The 22,898-nt window shown below is 28.8% G+C and overlaps 1 non-coding gene across 1 annotated transcript; it reads right to left on the bottom strand.

Annotated features, from left to right (window-relative positions):
* Positions 1–18,001: 18,001 nt before the first annotated feature.
* On the bottom strand, positions 18,002–18,074 carry Trnas-aga (transfer RNA serine (anticodon AGA)). Its single transcript has one exon. It is a non-coding gene; the product is annotated as a tRNA-Ser (tRNA).
* Positions 18,075–22,898: the final 4,824 nt, after the last annotated feature.

Below are 22,898 nucleotides of genomic sequence, written 5' to 3'. Positions count from 1 at the left end.
ACATTCGTTTCTTTATAATTTATTCTTAATATTATTATTTTGTTAATAATTTTCTACAAAATGAGTAAAATCAGCAAAGACATAAAATTCGTGCATGAATCATATTAATGCATATGAAATAAAGTAACACTAAAAAAAGTTTTTTTATGTTTGGTTTTACTCATAAACGTAAGTAGGCAAAAATTTTTTATGCATTTATATTATGTTGTAATAGGAAAATAGTGTTCAATTCGTTTACGGCCGCGGTGATCGACACATCCGGGCTAAGTTTAGCAATTTAATGTTTACATTCGTTAACACGGTGAGCTTATAATTTTTTTGTAAATGTCAGGGCTCAGAAACCGAACCATGGGATTTGTTATCATGTCGATATAGCTAATTGATGGAGTTTCTTAAAATTAAAAATTTGAGTAATATTTGCTACCAGAAGTAACTGAAGAATTTTTCAAAACCAGATGGTTAGCATTAAATGAGCCTCTGATAAGAGCTAAATTTATATTTTTCTAGGTATGTTAACTAAAAGCGTACTAGCCTCCCTAAAATTCGTGAAGAGTATTTAAAAGGCATTTTTGTTACCTCATGCAACATTTTAGCTAAACTAGACAATATCTTGCGGTCATGTGTTCGTATCAGATTATTTTTTGATGTAAATCAACACAATGCTTGCAAAAAATATTATAACTTTTTATGTTAGGTAATGTGATAAGTTTATATAGAACCTAATGTGTATATTACATCTGTATGTTTAGCTTCATTATATATATAGCCACTTCTCAGGTGCCAAAAAGTACTTCTAGAAGGAGTTCACCACATGGGACAAAAAGCATTAGATAGGGTTTTGCCTCTAGGGTCCCAGAAAAAGCAAGAAAATGTTATTCTATTGCATTAAACTTTTTACAAATAGGGTATTTTCAAAAAAATATTTAGAACGGAAACTCGCTGATATTGATCTGTACAGGTGAAGCTTTTTTAATTTCATTTTAAAAAAAATAAAATTATCAATAAAAAAAAGTTCATGTGGCAAATCTCATTTTTCAGGGTCCGAATCTGTACTATATATATATACTATATATACGTTAGTATTAGTGTTAACCCAGTCTACAGTCACGCGTTTTATTCGCAGAAATTATAAACTCCAAATACATACGTGCATGAATTTTAGAAGCGAATTTTTTCATGCGTATACAGTAATTTATTGCTTAAAGCGCTTATTGTCAAAGGTATTTTACGATTTTATGCGATATAACTCAAAGCTATTTTCTAAAAAAAATTACTCAAAAGAAATTAGGTCTTATATTAGAAAAAAAACATATGTATACGTATATTACGGGTGTGTTTTTGAAGAAAAAAAAGTAAACTTAAAATAACTTCAAAACTACAGGCATAATATTTGCAAGGCTTGCAATGCAATCAAACACGACTAGTTTAATATAAATTTATTCTTGCAGAGCATTAAAAAATTATTAACACTAAAGATGTAATTCATGCACATTGTACTGGTACTAGAGCCAATCGACAATGCATAGATAGGTGAACTTTGTATTTTTGTTTTGAAGTTCATTTCAAATCATTACTTATTGATTTACTATAATGAGCACTGCGGGTATATGAATGTAATTTTTTATATCTTGCGAGCCAACGACAAGCGCTATCTAAGTTTTAATTTTCCTGCCCTTATTAAATGAATTACTAATGTACATACATTCATATTTTGACACGTTGAGTCTCAGTGTATTACCAGTGAGCAGATCTAAAATGCCAAAAATGGTCAACATACGGATAACTAACGCATCTATAAGTAACGCAAAAAAAAAATTTGTTTTCTCCGGAAAAAAGGCTAAAATTTTATATATGTAGCTCTTTTACTTATACATATACTTAGTTTCTCTAAATTGTGGGATTACCCCTTTGATATTGCGACTTGAAGTAAGTCAACACAGGTGAGCACGGACTCTTTTGGAATTGTTTTTAAAAATTTTTTGGACGAAGTCTTTTGGAATTGTTTTTAAAAATTTATTTTCAAAAATATTTGAAATTAGTCCGATTCGCACTAGGGTCTTCTAGTCAGTAATATGTATGTGTATATTACTGCTGTGTTTTTGGAAAAAAGGCGTTTTGCGAATAGCGGATTTTGAAAACCTTGCAGAATGGAACATAATTGTAAAACTACAGACATAATAATTGCAATGCTTGCAATGCAAGCACACACGAGTAATTTATATAAAGGCAGAATGTAATATTTTAAATTCTCATGTTACTTTATGCAGTTGTTCCAACAAAAACATACATAATATTATATAAAGTACAACAAAACACTTGTACAAAAAAGCAAGATTACAGTTAGCTGAAATAAAAGTGATACTTTTCATAATGAAAAAAGATTAATAAATTTTGCATCACTTTCTGTTAAAGGTGAATTATACAAAATTATAAAATCTATTTCTTTTATTTATTTTTTAAAAATATGATTTCCATTTAAAATTATAATGAAATCATAATATGGCAATACATGTAATATAAATTTGCGTAATATTAATAATTATAAAAAATTTAATGTGGTCAGCACATGACCGACCGCAACATGTATTGTCTATATTATAAAAATGTCTGTTAAATACTTATTTCCAATGTTTAGGACATTGCTAGGCTTATAGTTAACATACCTAGAAAAATGTAAATTTGGCTCTTAGTAGAATTTGGCTTTGTGCTACCGCGAATTCGCCAGTTATTTTCGGTAACAACCAGAACTCAAATATCAAATTTCAAGAAATTCCATCAGTTCGTTCCGTAGATATGGTAAAATATGTAAAAACGGTCAGCAGATCAGTTTTTGAGCCCTGATCTTTTCTAAAAAAATTTATATGTTCATTGTTTTAATACAAAGAATTTAAATAATAAATTTCAATGAAATCGGTTGATTATTTCTTTTTATAGACGCAAAAATGTATATTTGGCCCGTAGTAAAGGTTCAGTTGCTGACACCTGATTTCTTCCAAAAGTTAAGAGGTTTCGCGGACGGTCGTGTGCAGCTTATATATAAAATTTCAAGTAAATTGGTTGAATATTTTCTTCAAAATGGTCAAAAATGTAAAACAATCCCGCTAAAAAGGGTAGTTCCCTAGGCCTGATATATCCCAAAAGTTGATCAATCCGTGCCATGGTCGAAATAAACTTACATATAAAATTTCATCAAAATCGGTTCAGCCGAACTTGAGATACACGCGTGCACACACAGACCGACAGGTTGCTAAAAATTATTTACTTACAATTCCCTACTATGGAGAAGTACATTCCCACCGAAATCTCGATATGCAAAATTTGTTGCTATCACATAACCTAATTATTGTATACACAATACGGTCGGTAAAAAGTACGCATATACACAAATATATACTATTTACCATATATGTGTATCAACACTTAAACATAATCATTTTACCAATATGCCGACTATAATTATATACTTAAATGTAGTAAATTTGAAAAGCGGGGAAATCAAAATGAACTAATGTCTTCGTAAAGAAAAAAAATATTGAGAGGAATGAAGTGGAATAATTTCTTTTGTTTGTGTAATAACTGTTTGTGCACAACACTAGGTGCTTTACCGTTCTGTTAATGATCTTTATAAAAACTCAAAAAATAAAAAACGTACAAACAATTTTTTTTTTAATTTTTTTTTTGTTTAGGTTCATGATTTTTGAATTCTTATTAGTTTTTAAATTTAAATATCTGTATGTGTAGATGTAATAAGTATAGGGTGTTCCAAAGAAGCAATTCTTTCGACGAAGCTTTTTTTTCTGCTTCCACTTTGCGGCTGCGAGGGTTGTATGAGATTGTTACCGCAATTTAATTTATATTAGTAGCGTCAGCGACAGTAATTTAATCGAAAACAATCTAAAAACTTTATAATTTTATCTCCTTTTAATTTTTGCATTGCTTTTTCATTTACTTCTTTTTAAATTCATAATATAATGATCGTTTTTTTTCTTTTAATTTTTATTTCTAAATCAATAAAATAAAGTTGGGTCAAACCAATAATGTACAACTTTTTCCTTCAACAAGTGAAAATACTGCTCTTAAAACAATCTAGATATGTATACTACAAATTTAAAAATACGGAACTATTTCAAGGGCTTGCATACATTTAGGATGAACACTTTATGCAGTCTTTGAAATAAAACAAAAAAAAATTAAGAGTTGTTAGCATAATGCTCGATTTTGATGGATAATTGCGTCAGTTAAGAAAAATAATTATATTTTTTAATGGCATGGAATTTACCGTTATCCTTCTGCATTCATAGAAATTTGAAAAAGCTTGCAGTTTCAGAAATACAAGGTGCCAAAAATTCAAATTTTACAAAATTCGAGAGGCGATAACTTAAGAGGGGGTGGAGATGGGAAAAAAATTTTTTCTAACGAATTGAGCTATTAGGGTTTAAAAGGTGTTAATTTCAGACTTTTACAACCTGGGGTCTAGAAGACAAACGACACCAAAATTTGTAAAAAAGTTAATGTATGGTATTCCGCGCCGCTGTAGAAGAAGCAACCCACTACTTTTCTGCGTTTGCAAAATTTTAAAAATGCTGATGGTGCCACTGAATGAATTGAGCGGGGCGGTGAAAATTTTAGAGGGGGAAGTAGTTAAAAATTTTCTCCTACCGTAATAAGTTCCTAGTAAAGAGCTATGTAAATATAATATTTCAGCTTTCCATCTCTAAGTGTGTAGAGGTTTTTTACACGCAGACACAGACGGATGGGCGGACGGACGGACGGATGGACTTAGTGAAACTAATAAACACTTTTTCTTTTAAATTTTTGGGAAAGTGCTAAAAATTACGTTTACCATTCAAAGCAGACGAAACTATGAGTTTAGCTTAACTGATTAATTAAGAAGGCAGTATCTTCTAGCTATTTTCTAGCTAAAACAAAAGTTTTTCAAAAAACAAAATTTTTTTTTTCGACAATGTAGATGGTTGTATTGGAATTGTCTTAAGAAAAAAATTTATTTCACGTGGTTAGACTGGCAGACTGAACAAAGAACAAGTATGCATATGTATGCGGAAATGATAAATATAATATTGTACGAATATATGTATACATGTAATTATGAACATTAAAATTTTACCTATTTCGTAAAAAAAACAAGAGGAAAAATTTTTGTTAAAAACTTCATTTGTGAAAACAGAATTATAATTTATTGTCATTTTATCTGCTGTTTTGTTATTGTTGCTTTATGATTTTCAGTGGCGTTTTTTTTTAACAAAATCCATGAACCATGATATATGTATGCATGAAAAATATAAAATCAAGAAAAAAAAATTTGATGTGATCAGCGTATAACCGACCCCATTGTGTATTGTCTCGTTAAGTGTTATAAGGAATATTATAAAAATGTCTGTTAAATACTTCTTTCCAATTTTTAGGGCTAACCTAAAAAAATGTAAATTTGGCTTATAGTAGAGTTTCTTTCTTTCTGATCTTTCCAAAAAATTTATATGTTCATTGTTTTAATACGACGAATTCAAATATTTAATTTCAATGAAATCGGTTGATTATTTCTCTTTATATACACAAAAATGTATATTTGGCCCGTAGTAAACGTCCAGTCGCTGATGCCTGATTTCTTCCAAAAGTTAGGAATTTTCGCGGACGGTCGAGCAAAGCATATATATGAAATTTCAAGTAAATCGGGTGAATATTTTCTTCAAAATGGTCAAAAATGTAAAACAAGCCCGCTAAAAAGTGCAGTTCCCGACGCCTGATATATCCCAAAAGTTGATCAATCCGTGCCATGGCCAAATGAAAGTAGCATATAAAATTTCATCAAAATCGGTTCAGCCGAACTTGAGATACACACGTGCACACACAGACCGACAGTCCGACAGGTTACTAAAAATAGTTTATTTACACTTCCCTACTATGGAGAAGTACGTTCCCACCGAAAACTCAATATGCAAAATTTGTTGCCATCACATAACCTACCTATTGTATACACAATACGGTCGGTAAAAATTTATTATATGTAAGAATGTACAAGTAAGTGAAATATTTACTTGTACCAAAACAAAACAATCTTAGGGTGGATACACCGCATATGTGTGTACCCTTTTATGTTTGTAACTTTTAAAATAAAGAAGAGAATAGAAAAAATAATTAAAAAATTTAATTTTTGTCTTAGCCGTAAATTTAATACCCGCCTATTTTAAGTTAACTTTATCTTACCTCAAAACTTTCAAACTCTTACTCTCGGTAAATGTATTAGACTATTAAAAAAATAATACGTTATACTTCTGTATACAATTGTATAGATCATTTGACAAATTAAAACTTTTATATGAACATGATGTTCACAATTCAACTGATTTCCTGATAAATGCATTTTAATATGGCGGCTTCAGAATTTTGAAATAGAGTTTTGGGAACTTACAGCGTCATTTAAATTTTGCTTTAAAAATATGTTTTTCTATTCAAAAGTAATCTAACACAACAGGTAAACAATTTTTTTATTTTTTCGAAAAAATAATTTTTTTACGTTTATGTATTTATTTCTATTAATGGAATAATATTAAAGGAACAAAATTTCTAAGACACAAATTCGAAATACATACTTGAATAGCACAAAATGAAGGCACAAACTTTATAAAATTTTACACAATATATGTACAAAATATTTTGATAAATAAATAAATAGACCAAAACTATTCCGAAACTAAAAAAAACTGTATTCAATTTTGTCTAAAATAAATATCTAATTAAAGAAATAATTGCCACAAAACAAAAAAATCAAAAATAGAGAACCGGAAAAAGTGGGCCCATAAATGAGAGACGAACAGGTTTGAGATAACAGTGTGTGTCAATTCGACTGATCGACATTGTATTTATGATACAATGAATTATTTCAGAAACTTTTTATTAGTTATTTAGGTTTTTTAAATAGTTATTTGGTGTAGTTTTATTAGTTATTTAGAGATTTTACAAATATTTTTTATTTCGCACACAGTACTTTGTTAAAAATTTGTATTTTAATGTCTTTCTAGGGCTATTACTTTGAGGGTAAAAAGTTCTAGAATAATAAAATACAAAAAAAGTTCTAGAAAAATTAACCGGACATGACCGATGCAGAAGTTTTATAACTGTATTGTTGTAGAAGAACTGTATTGTAAATAAATTTCGCACATTTTTTTCTTCCACTTAAAGAAAGTAAGTAACTTTCTAGTATTCAGCTTTTATTTCGATTTCGAGAGCTTAATTTTCTTAAAAGGATTGTCAGTTTGGGTCACTAACAAATTAAATATAGATAAATTAGCACCATGTTATTAAACAGATGGTTTCATATATGTAAAAACTTTTGACCTGTTGAGCTCCAAAAGTTCTGTGAAAAAAACGGCATATAAACCTTTTCTATAAAGCCGCATATTTTTAACTTTCTCTGAAAATATATTACTTAGTTATTCAAAATGGCCTGGCCAATAGCTATACTACGAGTATGAGTATATACAATAAAATTTGAGTGCGAATTATAAAATTTTTATTGTGTTAGATTACTTTTGAATAGAAAAATATATTTTTAAAGCAAAATTTAAATGACGCTATAAGTTCCCAAACCTTTATTTCAAAATTCTGAAGCCGCCATATTCAAATGCATTTGTCAGGAAATCAGGTTTTGAATCAAACCTTTATAGTTATTGTAATTATTCCGATGCCGTTGTGATAAACTTATAAAACATTGAGATTTAAAATCCCTTGAACGAAAAGGTTTAAAAAATTTACGTTTTGTTTTTGCTGAAGATTAACATAATGTTAATTCTGAAAATTCCTCTAAAATGACGTACTCCGGCTAGTCATAACATAAACATAAACATAACTATTAATAATTTAAAATTTGAATAAATATAATAAAACACCGTTAAGTAGAGACATCGATCCGGCAAGGAACTTTTTCAGTAAAGGGTGTTGTGCGCTTAAATAAATATAGTTAAAAAATTTTGTGTACAGTATGGAAATAAATTTTTTTAATGAAATTCTTTTCATCACAGTTGCGGAACAAAAATGTTATACGTGGATTCTACAAATTTAGATGGAATGGATTTCTTCTATCATATGGATTCTACAAATTTGCGTTGCATTAAACTTTCGGTAAAAAAATAACATCATTGTACCTTCACTTTTGGCCTTCATAGTGTTTTGGTTCATGACAAAAGAAGCATACAATCCACAAAATGTATCACATTTGCATTTTGAGCTAGCATTAAATCAAATTTAAGGAACCGCTCTTTTCTTGTTTTTCATTTTTTTTTGTTTAGAATGTATGTAATTTGGAAAAGTAATGTAAGGGAATTTTATCATTATTAGGTTTAAAAAAAACTACCACATGGGAATTTTCATTTTGTTGTTTTGGTTATTTAATCAAAGAGGGGTGTTATGCTTATGTGATTTCTATATTTTTTGATTTTATCAATTATATATAACTACTTATGTACATATTTATGTAGCTATTATATATATGTGCTTATTTATACATGTAGAGTTATAATACGGTTATATTTTACCATTTTATTTTTTAGTATAGCGAGAATATATGAAAAATTAAAATGAACAATAAGAGTTCCATGACAGTCCTGTCATTGATGGATTTTTGTAATATAATTTTACAAAATGATTGTTTTTAAAAGTAAAATATAAGTGTTTGTGTATCTATTTATTTTTCATTTTATGCAAATGTAATTATACATATTTTACGTTAAAGCTATATTCTAACTAAAACAAGTATATAGAATCGGATTTTGAAAATATCAAATAACAGGGGGCAAAATTAAAAAAGAAAATTTTATAAAAATATCAAGGTTTAAAGAAAATTCAGTTTGTTAACTCATGTAAGAGCTGTCATACAATCATTTATGTAAAAATTTATGATCATCATTTATGCAGATAGTAGAATTAAAACCCATATACATATTACCAGAACTTAAAAAATCTAACTACGTTAGTGATAAGATTGTATTTCTTTCGTGAAAAAAAAAATAGATTAAAAAATCGTAGTAGAATATAAATCCCAAGTTTCTACATATCGAATGCATCAAAACCTTTTATTTGTCATACCAAAATTTTTGTAACAAAATCTTATGTTTGTTTCAACTGTAGCAATGGTAACTGTAAGATGTTGTTTATAAATATATGATTTGTAGATTTTAAGTTTGACATTTTTTATTTTTCTTGTGAATTTAATATTATGCGCTCCTATTTACTATTCCGGAAAAATTTACTTGGAGAGTTTGCATTGCGAAAAAGAATCGGTAAAAATAATTTGATTTTTATTTTCAAAAAAAGGAATGTTAGCACAGGTGGAAAGCGCAAATTAGAGAAAGTTCCAATGTTACGTTACCTTAACGTTTTTTAAAAATTAACGTTTTTTAAAAATAAAAAGTTAAAATTTTCCGATCTTTAAAGTCATGTGGTTCCGAAATCTAAGAAGATTATAACTAACGTAAAAATTTATAAGAAAGCTCCTACTCTGTGGTTTCCAAATCATATATATTTATGCGCCTGTCTTACACAGTCGCGGAGTTATACTTCGAATTTCAAAAAGTAAAAAAATCAGTCGAAATTGACTTTGTGTTCCTGTAACTTCGAACCTGTTGAGCTGTGAACATCGTCTAAACAAAAGTTTAGCAAATACGTACAAAATACAGAAGCAAATACATCCACACAAAAGTTTTGTGCACTCATGAGGGCCTATACAATGGCATATAGCAATGCACTTTATTACGAGATACCCTTTATTTAATAGCACAAACATTTTTTCAACTTTATTTAAAAATTTATTAATTTCAAATAATTTAACAAAGTAACTAAAACAATTTTAAAAACTAATTAATTTACATTTCCATTTACATTTTTCTGTTTGTCTAACAATGATGCTAAAATCCTAAAACTTTTTACAAATTTTTTAAGTTTAATTTTGAACTGATTTTAATAATTACTATCTTTTATTTTCCTGGGTACAGAAATATGTAATTTCATTGCGCGAGGGGTTATATAATTTCCGGATATCCTGCATTTATTTTTAATATTGGAAATGATATGACCTATTAAAGTACTTGATTGTTCTGTAGCTCTTCTACTAATAATTTGGTTAAAAAATAATATCCTGAAGTATTAATCACGTCTATATATTTAATTACTGTGTTACTCTTATAAAATATATTTAAATTAGTATCCGCAAGAAATAGAGCAGTTACTTAGTTTCAAATAACCGATAAATAAATTATTATTTTCATTCGAAGCTTTATAGAAAGTACCAATTCTTAATTTAAGATTACAATTTAAAATTATAGTATAAGTAAATTTGTTCTTTTGTTATTTCAGTATAACTAATGTTATTTTGCACGTATATAGCTATACAACCACCTCTTTTCTCGTTTCTGCAATTAAATATTGTTGCAAAATTAGGAATATTGAAAGTGTTTATTTCGTTTTCATATAACCACATTTCTGTTAGTATTTCTATACATCTATATCACAAAGTTCATTAATTCACGCTTCCAATTCAAATATTTTGTTTCTTAAAATACATATGTTTGAATGAAGAACATTAAGATTATCCATCTTAATATTTATATCAAGATAGTCCATCAATTTACTAAGGGGGCTACTGGTTTTTCAATAATTATCATTTTTAGCACTTTTCCAAAAATTTTTGAAAAAAAGTACTTATTAGTTTCACTCTGTCCGTCCGTCCGTTCGTCTGTCCGTGTGTCTGTTTACAAAACTTCTACACCCTTGAAGATAGAAAGTTGGAATTTTACACGTATGTATATAGATCTTTACTAGAAACCCTTCTCCGTAAAACAAAATTTTCACCTATTCTAGTAAAACAAAATTTCCCCCCCTCTAAAAGTTAAACCTAAAAAACCCTAAAAACGGAATTTTTTTAACTATTTATTGTAATGAAGCCATAAATACATTTTTCAAATTTTGCAAAAGCAGAAAAATAGTAGCTGGCTTTTTCTATCACGGCATACAATTTCTGAACTTTAAAAAAAAACAAAATAGCGGTTAAAATTTACTGTTATTTAAAATCCGTTTTTTCCAAATTTTTGATGTCGTTTTTCTTCTGCACCGTACGTCACAGGACTTTGAAATTTTAGCAGTTCTTAGATATTCATAAATAGTTTATTTCGTTAGAAGAAAATTTTTTCCCATCTCCACTCCTTTTCAAGTGATAACCTACCAGCAAGAAATTTGTAAAATTTGAATATTTGACACCTTATACTTTTTCAAATTTCTATAAACGCAAAAATCTAACGGTAAATTCCGTATCATTAAAAAATATAATTATTTTTCTTAACTCACACAATCAACCCTTAAAATCGAGCATTATGAGAACTCTTCTTTAAATTTATTTTTGCTTTAATTCAGACTGCAGAAATCGTTCATCCTAAATGTATGCAATCCTATAAATAGTTTCGTACATGAATAAAAATAATTTTAATAGTGTCGTAGGTATATAATATAGACTATATTAATTAAAAGCAGTATTTTCCTTTGGTGAAAGGAAAAGTGCTACAATATGCAAACCATTTGTTTGACCCAACTTTATTGCTATAATAATTACTACGATTGCAACTATAACCACTGTTTTTACTTTTATTTCCATCTTTGTTTCTATAAATAACATCAATTTTTAACATTTTGTTATTGAAATTTTTTTTACATTCTTTCGTTTTACGCATTCAGATTTTCCGTGGGAACGCACTTCTCCGTGGTAGGAAAGTGGAAATACACTATTTTAGCAACCTGTTGCTCTGTCGGTGGGTCAGTCTGTCGGTCTGTGTGTACACGCGTGTATCTCCAGACCGGCTCACCCGATTTTGTTGTAATTTTATATGTGGATTTCTTTTGACCATGGCACGGATTAATCAACTTTTAGGATAAGTCAGGCCTCGGGATCCATCTTTTTGCGGGCCTGTCTTATATTTTTGGTCATTATGAAGAAAATATTCAACGGATTTCCTTGAAATTTCATTTGTAAGCTTCATTCGACCACGCGCGAAACATCCTAACTTTTGGAAGAAATGCAGTTGTCAGCAACTGGACGTTTACTATGGGCCAAATATACATTTTCACGTATATAAAGGGAAATAACCAACCGATTTCATTGAAATTTAATATTTAAATTCTTCGTATTAAAGCAATGAACATATAAATTTTTTGGAAAGATCAGGGCTCGGAAACTGATCTGAGGGACGATTTTACACTTTTTTCCATATCTACGGAATGAATTCATGGAGTCTCTTGAAATTTGATATTTGAGTTCTGGTTGTTACCGAAACTAACTGGTGAGCATTTCAGGGAATTCATGTAGCACAAAACAAAGCTCTACTAAGTGCTAAATTTTCAGTTTTTTATGAGTTAACTCTTAGCTTACTAATGTTAACTATAAGCTTACTAAGGCCCAAAAATTTGACAAGAAGTATTTAGCAGGCATTTTTATAACACATATTGCGGTCGGTTATGTGCTGATCACATCACATTTTCCTTATTATGATATTATTTTCATTTTGTTATTAGGTTCTTGAAACTTAGTTTAAGTCTTAGTTCTAAAGTCTATCTTTAAATTTAACCTTTTTTTTGCCATAATTTAATTAATACGTTTATTTATTTTTAGCGCTTTTCTGAAAAAATTTTGAAAAAAAGGGTTTATTAGTATCAGTCTGGCCGTCCATAGACCCGTTTACACAACTTCTACCCCTTTGAATTTCATATCTACATAGATATTTACTAGAAACCTATTTCTGTAGTAAAAAATTTTTATCTATCACTTCCCCACCCTACCATCATCAAAAAAAAAATTATAGCCCCTCAAAGATCTACTCATTTTGACAACATTTTTTTGACTAGTTATTTTAAAGAAACCATAAACATTTCTCAAATTTTGCAAATGTAGAAAAATAGGGGCTAACTTTTTCTATCTTTGCAAAATTTCTATTATAGCGGCATGGCATATTTGAGCTATAAATACAAACTGACCGTAGAGGCCTATGAATTTTTTTTTTAAGCAACTTTTAGATAGGAGTAAATAGTTTATTTCGTTAGAAGAACGTTTTTTTCATCCCATCTCAAGTAATCGCCTCTTGAAATTTGGAAAATTCAAATTTTGGTATCTTTTATTTCCGAAACTATTTATATTTTTCTTATCCCAATTGAGTCTCAAATTCGAGAATTATGTTAATGATTCTTTCAATTTTTATTTATCTCATCTTAAGTGAATCAAATCTTTGAAATACTTATGCAATCTTAGTATATAAAAAAAATTAACGACAATTACGTTAAGCTAGATTGTTCTTAGATAGAATGTTGATAGCCCATTGTATTTGAACTTTTTGAAGGGAAAAGTGCTGCTTTACAAACCATTGGTTTTACTCAATTTTATTTTTTTTTCCACTCACTGGTTCTATGATTTTCTAAATATTTAATGCAGCATCCTTATTTTTTCCACTCTTCAGCTTTATGATTATGCCCTTGGACCTGAGGCATCTGAGCTCTCTCAAAGCGTCGAAGACCTTGGCAGCCTTCCCAGCCAAGTGACACCTTTTTGCTTTTTAATACTTTTCGAAACATTTCTTTATCAATTTGCATTGCATTATATTTTTCTTCTCCATATTTCTTTGACTCATACATTTTTATGAATTTCACTTCACTGGTTTCAAAATGTTGGTTCTGCCCTTTCAATTTACTTATTAAATCAATTTCTGTTTATTTAGTGCTCGTATTGATTATTTCATTTATTCCCTCGGCTTAAGTTCCGATAATTGTTTTTAGTACTAAAATAATATTTTAAAATTTGAAATTTTTTAGATCAACCTTCTTATTTAAATCGATACGCGTGTTATTGCAATTTTGTTTATTAATGAGTTTAATAAGCAGCGGAATAACGGTTTTCACTTCTGGAATGATTTTGTTCACTTTTGCGGTTTATTTTGCTATATCAAATCGTGAAATATTCTGTCCTATACAAATTTTTTTTGTTTTCTATTTCATTTTAATTCGATTTATTGTTTTATTAATAGAACACATAAGTGTTAATTTTTTTTTTATATATATCTTTTTACCGACAGTATTGTGTATACAATAAGTAGGTTATGTGATGGCAACAAATTTTGCATATCGAGTTTTCGGTGGGAGTGCACTTCTCCATAGTAGGGAAGTGTGAGTAAACTATTTTTAGCAACCTGTCGGTCTGTGTGTGCACGCTTGTATCTCAAGTTCGGCTGAACCGATTTTGATGAAATTTTATATGTAACTTTATTTCGACCATGGCACGGATTGATCAACTTTTGTGAAATATCAGGCCTCGAGAACTGCACTTTTTAGCGGGGCTGTTTTTTATTTTATATATAAGCTTCACTCGACCGTCAGCGAAACATCTTAACTTTTGGAAAAAATCAGGCGTCAGCAACTAGACGTTTTCTACGGGCCAACTATACATTTTTGCGTATATAAAGAGAAATAATCAACCGATTTTATTGAAATATAATATTTAAATTCTTCGTATCAAAACAATTAACATATAAATTTTTTGAAAAGATCAGGGCTCGAAAACTGATCTGCGCGCCGATTTTATATTTTTCACCATATCTACGGAATGAACTGATGGAATTTGTTGAATTTTGATATTTGAGTTCTGGTTGTTATCGAAACTAACTGGCGAGCATTCGGTTAGCATAAAGCAAAATTCTACTAAGAGCCAAATGTATATTTTTCTAGGTATGTTAACTACAAGCTTCCTAATGTTCTAAAAATTGGAAATAAGTTTTTAACAGACATTTTTATAATATTGTTGAACATTTTCACTTAACTAGACAATACATATTTATAAATTTTTCTTTTTTGTTTCTACTTTTAGAAAAAAAGTAATGATTTGTTATCATAAAAATTTGTTTAACTAAAAAGATCAAAGTTCTACTTTTTCAGAAATTAAAAGAAAAACGAGAAAAAATAGAGTTGACCGTGTCAACTCTGTGATACCCGTACGCATTTGTTATCCTATGTGCGAATAAAAATGCCATAGCTGACTATGTGACAGACTGTGACTTTAAGTTGCCGTATTACCATATTAATTTAAGCAAAATTTCAGTACTGTTTTTTCAATATTTTCTAAGATATAGTCAAATAAATTTTTAACCTGTATGGCAGCTACCCGAAACAGTACCCCGATCATGTCCAATTTAAATAGGGTTCTGGCACTTACTACAATAAATCATTTGTGAAAATTTGTTGAAATTAGTTCAATTAGTTTTTGAGTTATCGCTGGAACGGCCGGGCGCACAGACGGATAGGCAAAGCTAAGTCAACTCAAAATTCGACGCTCATCGAAAACATATACTCGAGTCTATATCTCAGGCCATTATTTCTTAGCGTTACAAACGGTAAGGCAAATTTGGTATACCCTTCGAATAAATTTTTCTTTCACACCTGATTGTTTTGTTCTCTTAATTTTTAATAGATGGGAATTTTTGTTCAGTTTGCTTTTATATTCATCACCGTTAGTTTTTGTTTGTTAAGAGGGTCTTTAAGTTTAAGTTTGTATTTTTTTATGTTTACTTTTTTTTTTGTTCTACATTGCTGTGATTTGATTTTATCTTAGGATGATTTTAATCAAGTTTAAGGCATGAGTCTTATTGAAAAAAATTTACTTCCGCTAATTTCTTTTATAGAAAATCCATTAACAATTTTTTTAACTTCTGTTTTTTATTTAGTTGCTACAAATATTAAAGTTTACACTCATAGCATACAAGTAAGTACGATAACGATCACAAGGATTCAAGAGAAACGAAATAAAATGTTTTTTTTTTTTAATTTTATAATTTTTTATAGAGCAAATCAAATTTTGATTTAGCATTACTAATTCTGAGATAGCAGCCTGCAGTAGTGCCTTTGTAGTAGTTTGGGAACAGAATTACTTTGTAAAGAATTATTTTTAAATAAGAGTATTTTTAATGCAAGAATAAAAAAATCTGATGTGCTCAGCACACAACCGATCGCAATGTATATTGTCTAGATTAGTAAAAGTATTCCAAAAGATTATAAAAATGCGTTTTAAACACTCCTTTACAACTTTAAGGACACTAATAAGCTTTTAGTTAACTTACCCAGGAAAACGTGAATTTAGCTCTTACTAGAGTTTCTTTTTGTATCGTCTGAATTATACAAAAAGCTCGTCAGTAACTTGTGTAATCAAATATTACATAACCAGAACTCAAATATTTAATTTTATAAAATTCCATCAATTCGTTCCGTAGATATCGTAAAAAATGTAAAATGGGCGCCAAGATCAGTTTCAGAGCGCTGATCTTTCCAAAAAATTTATAGATTCATTGTTTTAAACTTAGAATTTAAATATTAAATTTCAATGAAATCAGTTGATTATTTCTCTTTATGTAGACATATTTGGCCGCTAGAAAACGTCCAGTTGCTAACACTTGATTTGTTTCAAAAGTAAGGAGGTTTCGCGTGTGGTCGAATGAAGTTTACGAGTATATATGAAATTTCAAGTAAATCTATTGAATATTTTCTTCTAAATGATGAAAAATGTAAAACAGGCTCGCTAAAAAGTCCAGTTCCCGAAACCCGATACATCACAAAAGTTGATCAATCCGTACCATAGTCGAAATAAACTTACTTATAAAATTTCATCAAAATCGGTTCAGCCGAACTTGAGATACACACGTGCACACACGAATCGACAGGTTGCTAAAAATAATTTATTTATGCTTCCCTACTATGGAGAAGTGCGTTCCCACCAAAAACTGGACATCCAAAACTAGGTGCTACAATGCGGCCGGTAAAGATATGCGGTAAGAAAGAACTGCTCATCCTAAATACATGCAATCTTAGAAATTGTTTCGTATATGAGTGGAAATAATTTTAATAGTGTGGTAGGTATACATCGATTGTTTTGCAACGCAGTATTTTCACTTGTTAAAGGGAAAAGTGCTATAATACAAACCATCGGTTTGACCCAACTTTATTTTGCTTTACTGAGTACAGTAAATTATGTAGAAGTAAAATGATTTTAATTATAATTGTAAAGTAGAATGAATGTATTTTTTCTATAGTGATTTCCTTTTTGAGTACTTATGCTTTTCAATTCAATTTATTCAAAAAATGAGTTTAGAATTAGAAAAGAAGAAAGAGAATATTTTATTTATTGTTGTACATAAAAACTGTTTTGATATAAAAAAAATTAATATTTGTTATGACAATTCCTGCTTGGTAAATTTTTATTTAAACTTTTAATTACTTATCATTCTTATAAGAAACCACAAACTTTTTTGATCAAAAACTAGTAGAAGTAACTTGAACCACAACTAACTTGAACGTTTAAATTGAATTTATTTGGCACCTACCTCTATGTTTTTAGTTATAGGGCTTTCCAATAGAAGTTACTAGACCAACTTGATAAAATTAACTTAGTATGAAGACGATCTCGAACTGTAAAAGTTTTATTTAATATAAAAATTAATTTTTATTAAACTTTATTATTACTGTAAATTAAAATTCAATGCGACAAACAAAATCGATCATGGGAAACTTAAATAATGGTTTTTGCAGTTTTGAAATAGTAAGACCTTTGTTCCCTTCCAATTAAAGTTTTTGTTGAAAATCAATCTACATAAATCTATTATTGATGTAAAAACTTTCGGTTTTTTAACAGTTTTTTAAAAATTGCTAACCTGTCCGCCCGTCTGTCCTTCCGTGGGCATGTTTACAAAACTTCTACACCCTTGAGCATGAAAGTTGAATATGTACATAGATCTTTACTAGAAACTTATTTTCGTAAAAAATTTTTACCTATTTCCGGCCCTCTAAAAGCTATACCCCTTTAAAACCCTTAAAATTAATTTAACTTAATGGAAATTTCTTCATGCAACTGCAGAACAGATGGATGACGTAACCAAAGGAACGAGTTAAAGGCAGAAATATTAATTAAAAAATTTTTCTCCTCGGACTGGACTCGAACCAGTGACCTACCGCTTTCTAGGCGGACGCTCTACCAACTGAGCTACAGAGGCATGAAGAAATGTTCTCTACATTGCTTATACTGTAATTCACATGATTACTAAGTATTTGTTTTGTTTACATTGATTGCTACATACAATCTACCATTGAAACACACAATAACAAGAACATATATATTTATAGGATTGTGCCTATTGCACTAATTAAATTATGAATTCTACTAATACAACATCATAGTTGCGAATTAATAAGATTTTAATAGATCTTAAAATTAAATTTTTTTATCTGCAGTTATGCGTAGATATTAATACCCAGAAAAACTCTGAAACATTTAACTTTCTTCTTTCAAATTTATTTATTTATTAAAAAAAATATATTTTATGTTAAAAATGTAACAATTAGGTATTTTAAAACAAATAAAAAAATAGTAAAAAATATAATGGTAAAAGAGATATAGAAAAAAATTAAAATATTAGCTGCATATAAATTTAAGACCATATTATAATATTATCCTCTAAATAATAACCTATGGCAGCTATACAAGCATTTATTTTTCTAGAAATAGACTAAAAAAGATATTGTAGAATTTCTATAAGAAGTTCGGCCCTATCTTATTTTAAAAAATATTTGAACCCTTCTACTGTAGAAGAATTTCTTTTCGATACGTTAACGCCGCTGGAAAAACAAATCATTAATATCATTACTTGAAAAACATTGCGAAACGCTTTTAACAGCATGTGGACGAGCATTATCTTGCTAAAAATAGCTTCACATAATGGCATTTCTTTCTCTATAAATAGCAACATTTCATTTTCTAAAATCCCGACGTATCTAGTAGCATTTATTGACTCTGTTACAAAATTTAGAGGTCTGCAACCATACTAAGAAATGCCACCTTAAATTTTTAACTTTCCTCCACCATAAAAAGTTTGTGGATTTACACGGGAAGCGTCATATTTTTCAGATGGAAGACGTTTAACAGTTTTTCGGAAAAATCAAATTTTTTTTACACCATTCTAATTTTATTATACGATTCCATTCTAATTTTATTCAACGATATTGTTAACTCTTTCGTTTCGATAGAGTTAACAATATCGTTTTTCCTCCAGACCTCAAGAGATAACAATATCGGTTTTCTTTTAGACCTCAGGTTGTAGGAGTCTGAAATTTTAGTAGCTCTTAGATATTTATTAATAGTTCCTTTCGTTAGAAAAAAAGATTTTTTCCATCTCCACCCCACCCAAGTTATCGCCTCTCAAGATTTGCAAAATCTAAACGGCTTTTTAATTGGTTTTATTTTTTTGCTTTATTTCAAAGATTGTATAGATTGCTCATCCTAAATGTATTTTTTTAAAAAATATATTCGTACAGTCGAACACGCTTAATATCGCATAGAAAAATTTTCAAGAATTTATGATTTTAAGCAATTTGTGAAATTAAGCGAAACTTGAATCAATTCACCTTGTGTGAAATTAAACTAGCTTATGAAATATTCTTACTTATTTCCTTTGAAAGTAGCTCAAAACGTCTTCAAATGACAAAAGCAATTTAGACAGGTAGAAAGGCTGAAAACAATGACAACTATAAATCGTAATTGACAGCTACTTCAGCAGAAACATTCTAAAAAAAAATCTGATGTGGTCAGCACAACCGACCGCAATGTGTATTGTCTGGTTAAGTGAAAATTTTACAGAATATTATAAAAATGTCTGTTAAATACTTATTTCCAATTTTTAGGACATTAGTAAGCTTATAGTTAACATACCTAGAAAAATGTAAATTTGGCTCTTAGTAGAATATCGCTTTGTGTTACCCGGATTCCCTGAAATGCTCGCCAGTTAGGTTCGTTAACAACCACAACTCAAATATCAAATTTCAAGAAATTCTATCAATTCGTTCCGTAGATATGGTAAAAAGTGTAAAATAGGTCCGCAAATCAGTTTTCGAGCCCTGATCTTTCCAAAAAATTTATATGTTCATTGTTTTAATACGAGGAATTCAAATATTAAATTTCAATGAAATCGGTTGATTATTTCTCTTTATATACGCAAAAATGTATATTTGGCCCGTAGTTCAGTTGCTGAAGCCTGATTTCTTCCAAAAGTTAGGAGGTTTCGCGGTTAGTCTAACGAAGCTTATATATAAAATTTCAAGTAAATTGGTTGAATATTTTCTTCAAAATGGTCAAAAATGTAAAACAATCCCGCTAAAAAGTGCAGTTCCCGAGGCTTGATATATCCCAAAAGTTGATAAATCCGACCGACAAAAACAAATAAAACAGCTTAAGCAAAAAGGAGTTGCACAATGGCTAATCAAACAGAGCCGTCCCTAACTTCCACATTTTACCGTATTTGTAGGGGTTGTTGTTGAAAGACAGGACAACTATTCCTAAAATTTGAAGTACATATGTAGTTCTTGGTTAGAATAAAAGATATTGGCTTTCGCTAAGGAGGAGTTGTATAGAAGCTCATCGAACCGAGCCACCCGAAAAAAAAAATATCACATTGTCATTGAATTTAGAGCTCCACGCAAATTTGAAGTTAATACGGCTTGAAGAAGGAGCTTAAAAATCGGTTAGAAAATTCCAAACATCCGTATTATTATTATAAATAATAGGTAAATTTTTTACAAATATATGAAATTTTGTTCTTTAAATACAAATACAAATTTTGTTCTTTTCTTTGTTTCTCATATTTTTGCCCATATTTATAAACATCTCACACTAATAAACATTTTCATATTTGTAACACAGCGAAAAATTTGCTAATATTGCGGAAAATTTGTTTAATCTATAAAATTTAAACACCAGATTTTGAACTTAGAACATGGTAAACATGATTATTCAAGAAAATTTTTAATAATTTAGATTAATATTCTTGTTAAGATTTAGATTAATACTCTTGTTCGCAATTCATGCATTTTAGCAATTTGCAATTAGAAACTACTTTCTTAAAATAATAATAAAATTACAGAATGCAAGTAAATCTATGCTAATTTCAGGTATATTTTTGAATTATATAAAATAATATATTATATAATTTGAATATCAAGTATAATATTTGAATGGAATCATTTTTAAAAATTGCATTGTTATATCATTTCACGTATAAAGGTTTCTAGAATCATTGTAAAATCATAATATAAAGTCAAACACTCTTTCGCTTGAATCTAGACCATGCAATATATACATTATTAAAAGGTTTTCGAAAAATAAGAATTTTTTGTTTATGTCATGGACAAAGCTTTTTAAAATCCTGTGAAAAATTATAGACGATATAAACATTGTTTAATGATAAATTTAGAATTTATTAATATCAAGTAGGGAATTCAATTGCTTGAATCAAAATATTTTGATTCAAGCTAGTTTATAATACTCGTATAAATGCCCTCAATGGTTTTGTGTATCTGAAATTAATAAGAAATGAAAAAAAAATTTATTTAGCTTTTTCTTCAGTTGTATTTACATATAACTAAAATAAACATATTTTATTTTCCATTTTCTTTTTATTAATGTAGCTTATTTATATATATCTCGAAAATTTATTATATATTTATTGCGCGTCTTTATATTTAAAATTTTTACATTACATTTTTACATTTATGTACTTTTACGCTTTTTTAAGTCAGCATTTTTAAGTTTTAAGTTAGAAAGTCGTTATGCTTGTGTTTCCATAGGTAAAAGTCTAAATCTAATTTTTGCGATTATGAGCTATTTAAATACTTATTTTAAAACTTATCAAATTGTTCAAAAAATGTTTATTACTAATACAAGTGGTAATGAATTAGGCAAATCTTTAACCTAAATGATTATATTTTTTTTAAATTATGATGCAAATTCTCTAAAAAGTGGCGTAGAGTTTGTGTAAGTTAACTAAGTAAGTAAATAAGTTAGTTTATTTTTGACTTACTGCATTTTCTTGGAGATAAAGATCGACTATATCGGTTGTAATTTTCGAAAAATCTGGTGGCCCCATACATACATTTCTCTCGAAAAGAAATTGAAAAATATAAGAAATCAATTTTTCTTTTTCCGCATTTGCTAATTCGTTCTCTTTTCCACACGCTTCCTCAATTTTTTTTTCTTTTTCTTGTTTTAACAAAATCATTTAATATTCAAAAAGTCTATATTTGAGTTGTATGTGTATATGTACAAAAACCGTCTTCAGAAATATATAAAATATCTTAAACTTACAAAGGTAGGATTTTTCATGATAAAAAGATGATAAACTAATACTGAAATTTGGTTGCTTAGTCCATATTAACAACGATGGGTTAAATGATAATGAACCGCTCAAAGTTAGTTTAAAAAAGTTAGTCTAAAAAAGAAATTTAATGTAAATATATTAATGTAAGAAACGTGATTACATTTGATGAGATTTCTTCAAAACTCACATATTTCCTTTATCTCATTGTTTCCAGAAAATCTATTTCAGTATCACAGGATATTCAATGTAACATTAGAAAATTTTGCAATTATATTTTCTAAGCCTCATGTAACTGAAAACTTTTGAACCTCTTTTAAACTTGGTGGCTTTGAACTTATAAAACGTAAGAACAACCTTCATAAAAGGAGCTGTTTCACTTGCTATAAGAAAAATAAATAAATAAAATCAATATTTTAATAGTATTATATAATATATCAAGCCAATTAAAACTCAATTTACCGACCGTATTGTGTATACAATAGGTAGGTTATGTGATGGCAACAAATTTTACATATCGCGTTTTCGGTGGGAACACATTTCTCTATAGTTGGGAAGTGTAAATCAACTATTTTTAGCAACCTGTCGGTCTGTCTGTGTGTCCACGCGTGTATCGCAAGTTAGGCTGAACCGATTTTGATGAAATTTTATATGTAAGTTTACTTTGACTATGGC

Source organism: Condylostylus longicornis, unplaced genomic scaffold (assembly GCF_029603195.1).
Source record: "Condylostylus longicornis isolate FDR11 unplaced genomic scaffold, ASM2960319v2 ptg000267l, whole genome shotgun sequence".
Lineage (NCBI taxonomy): Eukaryota > Metazoa > Arthropoda > Insecta > Diptera > Dolichopodidae > Condylostylus > Condylostylus longicornis.
Note: the sequence above shows the minus strand (reverse complement) of the source record. Positions and strands in the feature narration are given on the sequence as shown.